We start from the raw sequence: 16,686 nt of genomic DNA, 5'->3' as shown, positions 1-16,686 counted from the left end.
CACTGCATAGAATGCTGAGAAGGCAAAGAGGCATCTGGCCCCACGGCATGTCTGAACCTGACCCCTGAACCCTTCAGGTTGCTTCAAATGCCTCCACTTCCACAAAGCAGTTTCTGCTCACCTCATGGAACTCCCAATAATGTATCTCCTCTGACAGCCACTTTTTGCCTCTGCTCTGCCACTTATTTATTATATTACTTTCTATCTTGTATTGTGGTTATTTATATACATTGTCACACAGCTGAGCCTTTGCACATTGCTGAGTCCTTTGCCTGGCTGACTCCTACGCATTCTTTAAGATTCCACTCAGGTCTTATTGCATTTCCTGACTCTGCTGTCTGGATTAGATACGCCTCCTCTGTGTGCCCCAAATGCCTGGTATTTATCCATATCACAGCATTTACTATACTTGATTATAAATGTTTACTTGTTAGTATTCCTAACTAGATAGATCCCAGATCCTAACATCAGGGAACATGTCCTCTTATTTGAATCTTCAGTACTTTGCACAATACCTGGCACAAATTAAGCATTTACTAAACTTTTTTTTTTCCCAATGAATGAATCTTCCATATAAGTCTAATTATACTTTGAGGACAAAATTGGATATCTGATTCATTTTTTGACCCCCTCAAGATGCCCTGAACCTAGTAGATGCTCAATAAATATAGCAATGACTAAATGACTGCAAAACACAAAGAGGTGTCAGATTCTGCTCTCAGGATATAGGGGAGGATTGGCAACTACAATTGAAGGTAGATGACATTAAAAGTTTGCGTGTCTAGGCTATGTTCTAAAATTGGTGATATAGACATCTACGACTGAAATTAATGATAAAGAAAATAACGTTTTTTCCTATTGAAGTTTGAAGTTATTTGGCCAGTAAAATGCAGTCCAATATTCAAACCCAGGTCCAGGTGACTCTAAAGCCAATATTGTTCCTGCTATACGACATTGTTGAGATGTTAGCGTAGAGGGGCCCTAGCTGGGCCCAGAAGAACCAGTAGGGCTAGGGTAATTAGAGACGAATAGGTACTACACAAATGATAATATACATATTATATATATATTATGATAATTATATCACATATGTAATGATATCATATATGATATCATATATCATTATATATGATGATTATATACACACACACACACACACACACACACACACACACACAGGTCTTTTAGGGAGCTCTATCTGGAAAGAGCATGGAGAATTGACTGATGGGGGAAAAGCTGGAGGCAGGAATGTCTACTTGGAAATTATTACAACAGTCAGTCTCAACTTGGGAACAGAAAACAAGAAATTGATTTAAGTGGGAATTTGTGGACATTGGTGATTGAGAAAAATACATAGACAGCTGGAAACTTTGAGTCAGGATTACTCCAAAGTTTTGAGCTTAAGTGAGAGGCAGTGAATTCAGAAATGAGACGATTTTGAAAGATGGTGAGTTTGTTTTTTGATGTGTTAAACTGACTTCTAGGTGGGCAAGCTGAGTGGATAGAAACGCAGGATTTAAGCTCAAGAGAGCGCTGAGCTGGACTTGAAGATGTGTTGATCACCTGCAAAGAGGTGATGGCTGAAGTTAGGAGAGTGAGAGAGAGAGACATCCTAGGGAGAAGTGGAGACAGAAAAGATCAAAGAACCAAGGAGTTTAAGGAACATTCAGGGAATGTTCAGGTCAAGGAAGTATTAAAATCAAGAAAGAAGACAGGCCTCTGGCTTCCCTGGTGGCGCAGTGGTTAAGAATCCGCCTGCAAATGCAGGGGACACGGGTTCGAGCCCTGGTCCGGGAGGATCCCACATGCCTCAGAGCAGCTAAGCCTGTGCGCCACAACTATTGATCCTGCGCTCTAGAGCCCGTGGGCCACAACTACTGAGTCCACATGCCACAACTACTGAAGCCCACGCACCTAGAGCCCAGGCTCCACAATTAGAGAAGCCACCACAATGAGAAGCCCGCGCACCGTAACGAAGAGTAGCCCCCGCTCGCTGCAACTAGAGAAAGACTGCGCACAGTAACGAAGACCCAGCGCAACCAAAAATAAATTAAATAAATAAATTTAAAAATTAGAAAAAGAAGACAGACCTCTAATTATCTATTCGAAGGAAGTGAAATTACGATCTTGAAGAGATATCTGCGCCCCCATGTTCACTGCAGCATTATTTACAACAGCCAAGACATAGAAACAACCTAAGTGCCCATCAAGAGATGAATGAATAAAGAAAATGTGGCGCATATATATATACTATATATATATATACTATATATATACACTATATATATATATATATATATATATACACACACAATGAAATATTGTTCAACCATAGAAAAGAAGGAAATGTTGCCATTTGCCATAACTTGGATGAAACTTGAGGGCATTATCCTAAGTGAAATAAGTCAGAGAAAGGCAAATACTGTGTGATCTCACTTATATGTGAACTCTAAAAAACCCAGACTCACAAAAACAGAGAACAGATTGGTGGTTACCAGAGGCAGAGGGTAGAGGGTTGGGGGAAATGTGTGAAGGTATTCAAAAGGTAGAAACTTCCAGTTATAAGATAAATAGGTTCTGGGGATGTAATGTACAGCATGGTGACTATAGCCAACAATACTGTATTGCATATTTGAAAGTTGCTAGGAGAGTAGATCTTAAAAGTGCTCATCACACACACAAAAATTGCAACTATGTGAGATAATGGATGTTAACTAAACAGTGTGGTAATCATTTCACGACGTATACATATATCAAATCATTATATGTACATCTTAAACTTATACAATGTTATATGTTAATTATATCTCAATGAAGTTGGGGGGTGGGGAGGGAGAAAAAACCAGAATATCATCGTATCTTGGAATTCAAACTGTAAGAGAGTAAGGAAAGGATATTCATTGGATGGATTTGGTGATTAGGTTTGGCCATACTGGAGAAAGAATTTTGGTAAGTGGTTGGGTTAATTACAGAGGAAGAAAAGGAATTGTGGTAGCAGAGAACGTAGGGTGCCCTTTGGATAAGTTGGGAATGAAAAGAAAGGGGAAAAAAAGAGTATTTGTGTACGAAAGATTTTACTGAAGATACTAAAGTAAAGAGAAAGTAAATGGAAGAGAGAGAACTGAGCAAAACCCTTCTGAGGTGAGATGAGATGACAAGGTTGGTCCTGCAATGTAGGAGAAGTAGTGGATAAAATTTGGAATAATTGCTGTGGGAAATGACATAGGAGGCAATGAGGATGCATAAAAGGATTGCCAAGTAAAAACTAATAAAGTTCAATTGAAGTTTCATCACTTGAAATTTGATTGAGATCCATTTTCTTGTTTTCATGGTTTTTTTCTAGTAATGTCTGCCAGCCCAGGAGTGGAAACAAATGTAGGTACATCTCAGCCTTAGGAATTTCCATTGCTGGGATGATGGGTGGTCAAGGATTCCAAAAGGCAACGTGGCTAATAAGAGCAACCTGGATGCAAACCATGGAGGTGAGGTCAAAGCTGCAGTAGTTGGGTACCAATCACAGAGAGGCTGGGAAGAGATTGTGGGAAGTGGGAAGAGTTCAGCAGTGAAGGCAGAACCCAGGAAAAATAACATAAGTGTATCTGAGGGGCAAAATTCCTAGAGAAATGTCTAGCAGAGTAAAATGAAATGAAGTAGTAGAAATACTCTCCCAGAATTATTCTTGGGAAAGAGGTTAATAATAAGAAATGAAATAGTTAATTAGTGGAAACTGAAGAGGAAAGAGGACATGAGACTGTAAGGACAGATGTGAAGAACTGGACTGAAGACCAAGAAATCTGGGGAGAAATGGTTAGAGCAGATGCAACACATAGGTTGTTAAGCCATGATGGACTATGGCTAAATTGGAAAGCTGGGGAAGGGGATCAGCATTTAATATATCAATCAATTAGGGCTCAGGAATCTGCGGGCTGAATGTCACAAAGCTTGACTTTTAGAAGGCAGGCAATGAGGGTAGGAGGCACAACCATGAAGGTTTGAGTGTGAATGTGAAGGAGAAACATTGGTGGTACTGTCTAAAGGGATCTGAGTGTCACATCACAGATCTGTCAGAGCTTTTACAGATAGGGTGCCTCTAATTCCCAGGTTGTGGAAAACAGATATGTGGGGACACAGAACAAGACCCAAGCTCACATCAGAGTGCCAATGGCCCCAGGTGGAGCTGCAGGAAGGCAGGAGGTGGGAATTTTGATTTTTTCCTTACAAAAGAGACACTTAGCCCTCAATTTTCCTGGCGGGGATGAAGCTCTGGGACTCCCCATTGGCTTAAATGGACTGGTGAAAGCTAGGATAGGGAGATTTTTTTCTCCTCCATGGGCAACCTAAAGAAGAAATCCCTTCCTGACTATTTTATTACAGCACTGTGAAAGTCAAGATGCCATTCCATTCTAACCCCTCATTTTCAGTCATAAATGACTATCTTGGTAGTATTCCTTTGGGGTTGAAATTTGCCACTTTTGCTTTAGACAATGAGATAGACGAATTGGTAAGAAACAGTATAAGCAGCAGGAAATCGTGGACAAACTAAGGGCTTTGACCAAGGCAAGGATTTATTAGGGCCTCTTATAAACCTAGCAGCAGCTGCCTGAGTGGGTTCAACCCTTCTGAGTCTTGATCTCATCATTCCTAAGGTAGAATTTCATGTTCTCTCCTACAATAGTAAATATTGTTAGGAATGAATAATCCTTGGAGGTTAGAACAGTGCTGTAGAGTGTTGGACTTAAATTCTAGTCCCTAAAAATGGGCATAATTTTGGCAAGTCATTAAACTTCTATGTCTTAGAATTCTCATCTGTAAAGTAGGAGGTGTTTCTTTCCAACCCTAAAATTTAGGTATACGTTTATCAAGAGCTGAGAGAACAAAAGTGTTTCGAAGGTGGAGTTCACAGGTAGAAAAGACTGGCGGCACACTTAACAGATGCTGTGATTACTTGAAGAACTAAGAAGCCAGACATACAACCCATGTTTGTATCACAGTGAGTGCATATCAGCATTATGAGAAGCAAATTTCAGAAAGTAAAAACTCAAACCCAGATCTCTTTAGTGTTGAAAGCTTTTATTTTTAACAATACTACCATTTGGATTTTAAAAAATGATTTACCTTAGAATTTCTAGAGTGACAGAAATAGTTTGAAGCTTTTATTTAGAGGATGCTTTTAACAATGATTTCATCATTATCCATTAGTATTTATGTATATACAGTGTACTAGATCCCTGTACAGCAAAATAGAATTCTTTCTCAAGTGAGATGGACATGCATGGAAGTTAGAAAATTCAGAGGAAAAAATTCTAGTAAAAATAGATAAACTATTTCATTACAATAAATAATATTTTAAAGTGCATTTCTGTCCCTTGTGCAAGGCAGCTAAATTAACATGACTTTCAGCTTGCTTAAATTCTCAGTATTATTGCTCTTTTAGCCTAGTGTTGCACATTTAATATTCATTTGCTTTTTTCTTCTGGTTCAATAAATAATTCCGAACTTTGACACATATAAAGTGTCAAAGTTAAGTGAGGGTGTAAGGCCTAGTAAAATGGTTAAGACTTTTTTGCATGTGTGTCATTATTATAATGAGCTTGTTTTTTGAGCTCTCTGAGCAGAGGTGATCTGGTTTATTTTAGTAGTGGTTTTCTCTTACAGATAAGTCTGTGAATCCCTTCTTTCCATCTACCTTAGCAATCCCAAATGCTTCTTGTGTATTTCTGGATTTAGTTGTCTTTTCATATGTCCATACCTGACTTTTTCCTCCTGCCTTCTTTTACAGAGGTGCCTACTATGTTTCATCAAATATTCTATCACCAAAATTTGACAAGAAAGCATTTTAATTATTTCCCATTTGGAATCCTTCAATCGATCCTAAATTTATATTGTTTATACCTGCTTTTGTCTTTTTTCTTTATTTACATGCTCAGTTATAACAGAAGACAAAGAGAAAACATCTTGCTATGAAAAAAACAGTTTTTCATAGAATCTAAGCTGGGGAGCCATGGTATAGAAACTTACATGACCAGCTTACAGTTTTAAATGGTTTCTAAAGCTTTATCATTTTGGGCTCTCCTGTACCATCCTTTACAACCAGCACCATTCGTTAAAAGATTGCCCTAAGGAAGGTTTCCTATTTTCTAGACAGGGAAAGTGACATAGAGATAAGTACCTGGTTAAAACCATGGTGATAGAAGCAAAAGCAGAAGAAAATTTATCTACTTCTCTTGGCCATGTTGCCTCCATCTATCTTCGGGGAGAATACACAGTACATTATAACATAAGCAGTCTTCGCTTAACTGATTCAGAAAAGCTGCCGGGCCAGTGCATATAGTTGCAGAAACATCTTAGATCAAGACTCTACAAACACAGAGATGTAACACTGTGTTCTGGGGAGGGCTGTGGAGCAGACAGGTCTGTAATAACAGTTGGGCAGGGCAGCAACAAGGGCCACAAAGATAAAACAGGAGTAGTGGGAATCTGAGCTTTATTCAGCAACATGCGCTCACCATGATGCCATCATTTTTCCTTCTAAGAAAAAGTGCAGTCTAATGGGTTACCCTCTCACTTCACAGGGGACAGTGCCGGGATGCCCGGGCTTTGAGCTCTCCAAAGCACAGGCCTTCCAAAAATCAGGGAAGTGATGCTGCGATTAAAAAAGCGGTTGTGAAGCGATTCGAGGATCTAGGTAGAGGTCCTCAATGGGCACTAGGTAGCGATGCGTGAGCGGGGCTGGGCCGGGCCCCATAAGGAAGGGGAAACCCTGCACCAGCCAACGCATCTGCAGGACCTGGCGAGAATGTGCTTTGGAGAAGCTGGAAGAGAGTTCAACCCCAAGAGGGGCCTGCACCCTTGGGAGGGGAGAAAGCCGGCAACAGCAAAGGCAGTGCAGAGATTGAGGGGTGAAGACAAGGGACGGGAGAGGGGATGGGGCAGGGTGGAACCGCATCCGGGAGGTGCGCGGGGGGTCGCCTTGAAGATTGAGGACTAGGCCGGGACCAGGACAGCAGGGAAGTGTGAGGGAAAGACCCCTTCCTTTGGCAGCTCCCAATGTATTTCTGTCAAAGATGGCCAAATTCCACGCTGCCCTTCCCCCCTCCGCGCCTTTTCCACTGGGTTGCTTCTCAATGCTGCGAGAGGCGGTGGGGAGGTCCGGGTGAGTGTGTGCGTGGGGAGGAAGGTGCGGGAAAGAAGCGACCCTCCCTGGCCGCCCCTCCCACCCCACCGGCCTTTTGGGAGGTTCTTTTAGTTGAGAAAGGGGGCTCTGCCGCTTTAAGGTGGGGAATAGGCGTCACCTCTGGCCGGGTGACGAACTGGGGCGGGGACCTGGTGGGCGTGTCCATGCAAAGCAGGAGGTGGTGCCGGCGGTGGGCGGCCCCATAGTAAAATATTGGAGGGAGGGGCGGGGTCGAGGAGGCGAGGCTACTTGGTGGGCGGGGCGAAGGGGGCGGTGCCTCTTCGGGAAGGCAGGGGAGGGGGAGGAGGAAGCGGCCGGTTGGTACCATTACGCGCGTTCCGGAAGGGGGACAAGTGACATTCCCTTGGAGGGGGGCGGGCCCTTCCCGGCGGCGGGGCCCTTACTGAGGCGGGGAGGGGCGTTCCCCCTTCCCCCGCCGGGCGGTACGTCGGGGCCGGGGGGAGGGGGCACTCCTTCGCTCGCGTCAGAGGCGGGGCCGGCGGTACCTTTCGTGGCGCGGCGCGGCTGGGGGAGGGCCGAGGGGAGGGGGAAGGGGCGGTACCAGGAGGGGGGTGCCGGAAAGGGGGAGGCGCCGGCGGACAATGGAGCCTATGTGTGCTTGCGGGAGTGGGACGGCGCCGCCGCCGCCGCTGCCGCCGCCGGGGGGAGACGCTGCGCCGCCGCTGCCGCTGGCTCGGGCCCCGGCCCCCCGGGGCTGAGAGCCGCCCCGGACCGAAGCCCCCTCCCCTACTCTGTTCCTCCTCTCCCCTCCCCCACTCCTGCCTCGGGGGTAAGTGGCACCTCAGGGGGAGGGGGAGGGGAAGGACCGAAGCCGGGGGTGGGGGGGCCGGGTCCGCGTCCGCGTGTTTTGAGCGGGTTTGAGGGCAGGGGTAGCGAAAGCCGCCAAGGGCTGGGGGGGGTGGGGTGAGGGGAGAGAAGCGGTGGGGGTCGAGGTCGTAGATTTAGAGTTGAGTCTAGAGAAACCTGTAGGGGGAGATGGGGGGGCGTCCTCTGCCCACCGCTCACTGAGTGGTGGGGAGAGACGGAGGCATCTCTCGGTTTATTTTTTGGAGGATATGTCCCAGGCGGTGCTTGGAGAGACTAAACGATGAGATGGGACGGTCCCAGGGTCCTGGGGTGAAGGGGCATTCGAGGGGCGAGATGGAGAGCTAAATGAGGGAATTCGAGTTGAGTCTGGTGGGGTCTGTTAGACCCCGGAGATGGATAGTGAAGTACAGGGGACTTTGCAGGCCAGTGACTTGTTGGAGGGTTGGGGAGAAGTGAAAGCGAAGAAGAATGTTCATGTAGTAAAGGGCTCCAGTAGGTGAGGTGGGGATGTCTAGGTCACTGAGTCATTGTGGGGGTCGTGGACACACCAGTGGTTTCCAAAGTGGAGCTGTAGCCATTAACCTTTGAAAGTTGCAAAGACTATTAAGATGTCACTGGTTAGTGTTGGGCGAGCCTGGTGAAATGGAGATATCCCAAGGAAAAAACAGCAGGGTTGGTTATTATGTTCAGAGGGAAGGGCCAGAGGCCTATAACAGTGTTGCTGGGGGCCTTAGGTGAAGGCTCCCAAGCCTTGAAGGAGGAGGCCTGAAATCTGTCCTCCAGAGCCCTGCCCTGTGATAGAGAGGAGTGACTTAGAGCCTAGATTGCAGACAGTTGGGGACTATTAAAGTTACTAAACAAAGTAGAGAAATGGACATAACTATGTGTTGGTAGCAAGAGACTAAGGTGGGGTAGAATTGGCGCAGAGTTAGACTGTGGTTAGGGCAGACATGGACAGATCCCTGGCAATGACTTTAGTGGGAAAATGATTGAGTGGCTGTGTAAAGAGTTACATTTTGATCAATGGTGTGTGATGGAGTATTTGTTAGCATTTGATATATTCAAGAATTAAGTGTTTATTCTTAGGTCAGAGATCTGGACTCTTGTACACTGAGCACAAAGTGATGAATCAGAATTAGCAGGTAGGAAGGATAAGTAGTTGAGAGTAAGGGGTAGGGGGTGCAAATGAATATTGGTAGATAAGACTCCTGTGTGGACAAGAACTTTTCACTCTTCATGGAGATTGTACAACATGGTTGTTCTGTTGATTTTGGTTTTTGACTGGATACTAATGATATGGGAAGGTTTAACAAGGATTTAGTGTGAACAATGTTATGGTCCTAAGTACAAATTTAAGAAAGACCTCCTTACTAACTATTGAAAAAGACCCAATCTGTAAAACACAGAAATGGGTTAATAAAAGCAGTTAGATGGCATAAGGATGCTTTGGGGAATGAGAATTCCATTAATTAGTGGTTTCAATAAGAGAAAATTTAATGCAGAGTTGAGATAGGGATGACCTTTCATAGTTTTAGAATCTAGGATCTAATGGTATTGAACCATTAGAATATTATTTTGTAATAACAGTGTTGAATGTAAGATGATAACAGTTCCTAAACATAACGGTAGATCGATAAGAAGGTCATTGACTAAAAGATGAAGGAACAATTTCCATACTGTTCTCTTCTTATAAGGCAGGTTTTATGTAGTAACTTGGCTCCTGAGCTAAGGATTCCTGACCTGGATTCTTAGATGACTAGTGTAAGTGAAAAAGCACTTACGTACTTTGGAATTTATTCTATGGGATATTTTTCCCATAGCCTTCAAAAGTGTGTCTGTTCCCATGGATCAAAAGAAAATGCTCTCTGGGCTTCCCTGGTGGCGCAGTGGTTGAGAGTCCGCCTGCCGATGCAGGGGACACGGGTTCATGCCCCGGTCCGGGAAGATCCCACATGCGGCGGAGCAGCTGGGCCTGTGAGCCACGGCCGCTGAACCTGCGTGTCCCTAGCCTGTGCTCCACAACGGGAGAGGCCACAACAGTGAGAGGCCCGCGTACCGAAGAGAAAAAAAAAAAAAGAAAATGCTCTCTGGCTTGTAGGGGAAAAAAGTACAGAGGTTTCACAAGCATTATAATCAACTTAATATTTGATCATGGTGATCTGGTATAGTAGTTAGAGCCTTGAACTTGGAATCAGGAAGCTGGCTTTACCATTGACTTATGTGTGACTTTAAACAAATCTCTCATATTTATTCTCCAGTTTTCCCATTTATGAAGTGGGGATACCACTGCCCTAACCACTCACAATGCATTGTAGCACTTAACAAGTTAATGCTTATCTGCACGGTGCCTTGGACACTTCTGGGAATGAAAGTTTACGTAGCCCAACTTTTTTCTCACTTGTAAAAAACTGCTATCTCTGGAACAGACCAAATTCAGCTTCTGTAACAATTACAGCAGCATGCTTGATCAGGGAACAAAAAGGAGTACCTTATACATCTACCTTGTTCTGTTGTCCAGGTTTTGGTTTTATATTAGTTTTGAAAGGTGATACCTCTTCCCCATTTAGTGGTAAAACAGGATAGTGATGACAATTGTAGAAATGTAAGCAAAGGTCCCCATGAGAGAGTGGGACTGTACATGCTGTGAGTGTTAACCTAGGCTGATGCTGACTCTAAATTTGTGTGACCTTGGACATGTTACTTGGCTTCCTGGTGGCTTAATTTTCTTCAACTATGAAGTACTGCTAATGGAATGACTTACTTGTCTGTCTGCCTTGGTGACTATGTTAGGGTCTATAGAAACTTTATGTGCTCTAGATCAGAAGTTCTTAATCTTCTACCTCCCATGTTTTCCTTTGGCAATTTAATGAAGCATAGGACCCCTTCTGAGAATCATGTTTTTTAAATGTATGACTTAAAATATATAGAATTACAAATGACACGGAAACAGTTATCAAACTGTTAAACAATTGTAATACAGTAGTTTGTATGTTTACAACACATTAAATAACAAAATGTAGCTTCAGGCCTAATGATACTATAATTTTGAAGTAGTGATGAGTGTAAATATTATGTTGAGAGATCTGCAACAACTGTAATGTGATGTGAAGTGTTTTGTGGTTCCTCTTGGTGACATAGTCAGGGGATTGCTAATACTACTGTGGGTTGTTACCTACATTCACAGTTAAAGGTGGTGCTAACTTTTACTTGGAGGTTAATGAGCGTGAAGATCAAAATTTTCGCCAGCCAGGTTCACAGGTGCCACCCCTCCCAAGTCTCTCCAGAGACCCCTTAAGAGGTCGTGGATCCCAGGTTAAGAGGTCCTGCTGTAGACCAGCTGATTTTTGAAAATTGAATTATCTAATGGCCACTTGCCTTTTAAGCTTTGTAGTTTTTTTTCAGCATCTTCACCATGCTAAGAACAAGGGCATAGAGAAGATATGAAATAAAAGTCTATTTTACAACCTGTGATAACTGTTCGTGGTTGGGGAGAAAGTTAAAAACAGTGATTAGAATGAGGCTTTTGTGCCTGATGGATTTTGCTTTTCTAAACTTCCCAGTCTTCAATAGGATAGAAGTAGGCTATAGTGCTCCAGCTTCTTGCATTTTGAGTTTTAGTGGTTTTGCCTTCCTTCCCCATTTTTGACCTAATTATTTTCTTACTATTCCTTCTTCCAAATATTGTTTTGGTCACAGAGCATTGGGGAATGGGTGGTTTTCTTTGCCGATGGTGTGATGGGCTATGAACTTTTCCATTCTTCTCATTCCTGTAGGACTGAATGTGGGACTAGCTGGTGTTACTCCACTTTGACCTAAAAATTCCTTTCTGTTTGGGAGGCAGAGATCACTCTTGGAAAGTTCCTCTGTGTCCCAATGTTAGAAGAGAGAGCAAATTGGACATCTTGAAAGGTAAAGAGCCCGATGATGAGCACGTAACTTCTGTGATTCAGTCTGTGCATTTTGGATTTTGTTTCTGCTTCTGTAGGGTCTCTTGTAAGTTAAAACTATATTTGTTCATTACTGTAGCAGTTCCCAAGGCAGAGGTCATCAAGTTAAATGCAAGTCATAACTGTAAGTGCAATTACCTTGTACTTTTCTATGAACAGGGACTTCTGCAATAAATTATTTCCTAGGAAAGGCAGATGGTAAGAAGTTAAACAAGTATTTATTGTGTCATCATTGATTTGTATGAATGTGAGGCAAGAGTAGCAATACACAAGCCTCAAGCTCATTATAATACACAAATCAACCAGCATTTATTGAGTTTCTTTTGGGCCCTGAGATGATGACCCTTTCCTCAGGGGGTTCCCTGACTATATGTAACAGGGAAACAATTTTTAAAGTGTTCTAACAGTGTCATGAATGTAATGCTATGGGGCCATGGAGGACATTCCTGGGGATAGTTTGGAATCAAGGAAAATTTCACAAAGAAGGGATATTTGTGCTGACATTTTACTTTGGGTAGCCATTACTCTAAATGATGACAGATGACGTTCGTTTTTGAATGGTTAAATTCTGTCGAAACTCTTGAGCTTGATATAAATTTATTTGCTTGCTTAAAGTTCGTTAGCTTGAAGGACAGTAGGTGAGTTTTTACTCTTTGAATATGAAAACATATATTAGCATTTTGTTTGGACCAAAGTTTTCTATATAAGTCCATAGTATAGTTTTCTTTTCTCCACATGTTTGGGAAAGATTGGTTCTTCCTATTGTGTGCTTTTTCTGAGAGGAAGCCTTTGAGTAGTTGGCATGCCAGAAGTTAAGAATGAGCTAGGAATGGAATCCTGAGGCCTTTTAGTTCCACATTCTAAGTTTGATACTATGCCTTTTATGGTGTAGTGGTCATAGCATAGAAACGAAATTTGTTAAACATGACATAGTTGTAATAAACTTGACTTCTTAGAGCAGGAGAGTGGAAAAGGATCATTGGAAGAGTTGAAATCGGAATTATAGAGGTGATTTTGACCTAAGTTAGACTAATTTGTGAATTTATTTACAACTTTGTGGTAACCTTATAGAGTTTCCTTTTAAAGATTCCTAAATAATTTGGCCTTAGGACAATCTGGAACTTGGTTCTTCCTTGCCATTTCAAAACTATAAATTCTGGGCAAAGGGGGAGGCTTGGTGTTATAATTCTAGTTTACAAGGACTAATGTTGGAAATTGTTCTGCCTGGTGAGTTACTTAGTGTTTTATTGAATTATCTAGCTCAAGTCAGTATAGCATTTCACACACAGTAGGCTCTCAAGCAAAGGAAATCATCTGGTCCTGTTGTTCAGTCATATGTTCCCACAAAAGTATGTGAAAATAAATTTCCTTGCTGCATGCTTGCCATGTAGAGTTACAGTTGAGAGTAGGGAGGAACTGTGAATGGTGTGCACTTTGTGAATTCAAAAGTGTATCTGGAATTTTGAATCTTTCACCTTTACAGTCAGCTCTCAATTCTCTGTACTAATTAGGAATGGGAAGAAGCAAAAATGTGAGGGGTTTTTTTCCTACTAAATGTTCAGAAAAGTAGAAAAATTGATTTTATTTGCTATTAATATTTTTCCAGTTTCTGAAAAGAAAATATGCAGTTGGGAAGGAGGGAGAGTCACAAGGCCCTTGAGATATCTATAGATTGCATAATATACCCTGTAATAATTGGAAGGTGGTTCTGTTTACATGGGAGGTGATAACTTCCTCTTCAACTAATACTCTAGAATAAATAGGAAACCTGTTCTTCTCTTAAGATAGTAACAATGATACTATTGATTTTTTTTTTAATCACTTAGAAACTTCTTCTTTATTTTATCCTCATCCAGGTGAGGGTCACCTTTGAGACAGGGGTTCCTGGACTCCGCAAGCTCCTCCCCTCCAGGATGAGCACTGCTGTATCGTGACCCTTGGGGTTTTGGTGAGTAGCCTGATGGATGATAGCACTAGAGAGCATGCGTGGCTTAGAAAGATGATCTTGGGGGAAAGCTTCAACTTTTATTCAACAGATATTTTTTGAGCAAATAGCACGTGTCAGACACTATAGTAAGTGCTAGGAATACAAGGATGAACAAATCAGTCTTGATCCCTGCCTTCATGGAGTCTAGCATGAGAGATGAATGTTACGCAAATGATCACATAATCATACAACATGGGAAATGTTGTGAAGGAAAAACACAGGATGCTATGAAAAGAGTGTAATGGAGAATTTCGTCTAGATTAGTGGCTATACAGTATCCTTTCTCTCTGAAGAAGAAACACTGAAGCTGAGATTTTCTTCACTCAGCAAAAATATTCAACTTGATATGGAAGGTTAGGGGTGAGGGAGAGAGGTGTCAAGAATGACTCCAAATTTCTGTCATGAGCAGCTGGGTGGATGAAGGTGCCATTTACTAAAACATAGAAAACTGAAGGGAAAATACTTTTGGGAGGGAGGCTATATACAGAAGAAGAATTCATCTTTGTCTTTGTTAGGTTTCAGACATCTAGTGAGATGTCAAGTTGGCAGTTGTGTATACAGGTCAGCAGAGCAGAAGCTGAGCCGGAGATGGAAATTTGGGAGTTGTTGGCATGTAAAGAGCTTATAGAATACGAAGAGAAGACGCCCCAGGGTAGAGTCGTGAGGAACTCAAAATTGTAGAGATTGGATAGAGAAGGGGCCAGCAAAGGAAGCAGATGAAGAGTGACTTGAGAGGAAGGAGGAAGACTGGGGAGGTGTGGTATTATGGGAACCAAGAGAGGGGAGTTTCAAGAAGGAAGTGATCAACTGGCAGAGTCTACGAGATGGAGTAAGATGAGGTTAGAAAAGCGGTCAGTGGTGACCTTAACAAAAGTCATGGTTTTTGTGATCTGTGGGTAGAAGTTGGTTTAAAATGGTTAAAGGGTGAATGGCAAGTAAGGAACTGAAGACTGTGTCTCATCAACTCTGGTAGAGAATCTTGGCTCCAAAGGGGAATAGAATGCCAGAGCTGGTTTTGTTTTGCTTTAATTTTTTTTTTTTTTTTAATCTGGAAGATACTACAACATGTCTGAAAGCTGATTGGAAATATCCAGGAGATGCAGGACGTAGAGAGGTGGCCACCGGAGAGAGTGAGGGTGCTCAGTAAGCTGGAAGGAATGGTACCTAGATCACCTGTGGTAGGACTGACCTTTGGGGAGAAGTGAGCTTTTTTTTCGGTTTCATTAATAGGGAAGAAAGATGGGATAGGTACTGATAAAAAGAGATTCGCAGATTTGGTGGTGAGGAATCCTGCCTGGTGACTTCTCTTATCCCTGTTAAGTCCTGGGCAAGGCCATGCACTAGGAAAGGAGGATGATGGTTGGAGACGGCGAAGGTAAGAAATGCCATTAGGCAGGATAGGTGAGCTTGCTAGAGAATGGCAGTAGTCATGGTTAACCTGAATGTTTATGTTGTGCTGCTAAGCATTTTCTGTGTACTGGCTCACCTTGTCCACCAAGTCCATGCTTAGCCAGGCACTGCAGTGATGAAGAGCATGGCCAGTGTCTGGCTGAATGCCAGCTCCACCACTTACTGGGGTGCGACCCAGCTTACTTGGGCAAATTACTTACTGTTTCAGAGCCTCAGTTTCCTCATCTCTAAAATAGGGATAGTAGTAGGACCTGCCTTCTGTGGTTGTTGTGAATGAGTTAGTATGTACACATAGTAAAAATTTTAAGTATTATTTAAGAAGAAAAGAGAGAAAAATTATATAAGCAGATCTTAGAGTTAGGAGATTTAGTTATACTGGGGAAATATCTCACTCTGGCTACAATTGACCATTCTGTGGAAGATCTTTTCTAGTCCTTAAAGGTAAACATTTGAGCACTAACCTGAAAATGTAGGAGCTGAAAGAGTCTCATTTTATTCTTTGGTGTTGTATGATAAGATACTTGGCAGATTTCTTGCTTGGTTGTTTTTGGTGTCAGGCTAAAGCTAGGGTGACTTACTTCAACAACTCCCTTGGATTAGGGGTTAAAGCACCTGGATTTTATTCCCATCACTAGGTGAGCCCACAAGCTTGTTTCAGCCTTCTGTGCTGTCTCTCCACCCGTAAAGTAATGGTAAGGAGATGGCTTAGAGGAAAGAGCAGGTCAGAGAGCACTGATGCGAAACCTGGGAGAAGCCCATTCACACCTGTGTGCTCCGTCCATCTGTAAAATGCCGTTGATTATTATTATTAGAAATAATCTTTGCTACCAGCTCATCAGAAATGCCTGGCAGGTTGAGGTGATTTGATATTTGTAATATGTTTAGAGTTTCTTTGGAAGGAGAGTGCAACACAAGTGCCAGGTGTTTCTGCTCTGAGAGGAACTGGGTACATCACCAAGAGTCCAACCACATTCTTAGTACGTCATGCTGAGTATTATAGAAAAACCAAAGAACTTTAAAACAAGGTTCTTGTCTTCAAAGAGCATAGTCTACATAGGGAGATAAAAAATACACATGGGGGCTTCCCTGGTGGCACAGTGGTTGGGAGTCCACCTGCTGATGCGGGGGGACGCGGGTTCGTGTCCCGGTCCAGGAGGGTCCCGCGTGCCGCGGAGCGGCTGGGCCCGTGGGCCATGGCCCAGCGCTGGGCCTGCGCGTCCGGAGCCTGTGCTCCGCGGCAGGAGGGGCCGCAGCAGTGAGAGGCCCGCGTACCGCAAAAAAAAAAAAAAAAAAAAATACACATGGGACTATTCAATTCGACGTATGATTGAGTGCTAGAA

At 43.0% G+C, this 16,686-nt stretch overlaps 1 protein-coding gene across 5 annotated transcripts in view; it reads left to right on the top strand.

The window, feature by feature from the left end:
• Positions 1 to 16,686, top strand: part of LOC141279370 (uncharacterized) — a 70,365-nt gene that overhangs the window by 51,865 nt on the left and 1,814 nt on the right. Inside the window, exons 1-3 of one of the 5 annotated variants that reach the window (XM_073808699.1) lie at positions 7,598 to 7,617; positions 11,776 to 11,911; positions 13,806 to 13,897. The gene's annotated coding sequence lies outside the window, so the exon portion shown is untranslated. Of the gene's footprint in view, positions 1 to 7,597; positions 7,618 to 7,762; positions 7,965 to 11,775; positions 11,912 to 13,805; positions 13,898 to 16,686 lie in introns of those variants that run through there. The other 4 variants (XM_073808692.1, XM_073808696.1, XM_073808709.1 and 1 more) reach the window with 4 other exon arrangements.

The sequence above is a fragment of the Tursiops truncatus genome, chromosome 1 (assembly GCF_011762595.2).
Source record: "Tursiops truncatus isolate mTurTru1 chromosome 1, mTurTru1.mat.Y, whole genome shotgun sequence".
NCBI classification, from domain to species: Eukaryota; Metazoa; Chordata; class Mammalia; order Artiodactyla; family Delphinidae; genus Tursiops; species Tursiops truncatus.
This window is presented reverse-complemented; position numbering and strand designations above follow the sequence as displayed.